This window comes from Limulus polyphemus, unplaced genomic scaffold (genome assembly GCF_000517525.1).
Source record: "Limulus polyphemus unplaced genomic scaffold, Limulus_polyphemus-2.1.2 Scaffold1133, whole genome shotgun sequence".
Lineage (NCBI taxonomy): Eukaryota > Metazoa > Arthropoda > Merostomata > Xiphosura > Limulidae > Limulus > Limulus polyphemus.
Window position 1 is genome coordinate 273,752 of NW_013666743.1, and position 450 is coordinate 274,201.

Below are 450 nucleotides of genomic sequence, written 5' to 3' on the forward strand. Positions count from 1 at the left end.
CTCGCACCATGTTACTATCCAAACGCTTCTCGCAATGCGGCTGCCACATATCGAAACATCTTCAGGTTAACGTTTAATTTGATCTGTCCATCTGATGAAAATAAAAAATATCAGGATTACGCTAGGATTTTCCAACGTTCGTTGCTACATTTGCAACGCTCAAGGCGCCTGAAATCTGGCGCCTTGCATTCACTATAGTGAAGAGTAACACAAAGGTTCCAGAGCGTCTGTGAAATCCAGCTGTATTGAATTCCTTTGTGTTCTGTCCTGCACTTGTGTACGGTCATTAATTCCTGTGTTTTCTGTCCTACACTTTTGTACGGTCTAGGTGAAAGTGAAAGTTAGATCTGCGATTTCATTTCACAAAGTTTTTTTTAAAGCTTACATATACCTAGTATTAATCAAGTTCCCAAGGTCAGGTTGATATTCGCATTGACAAGTCCAGTAGCC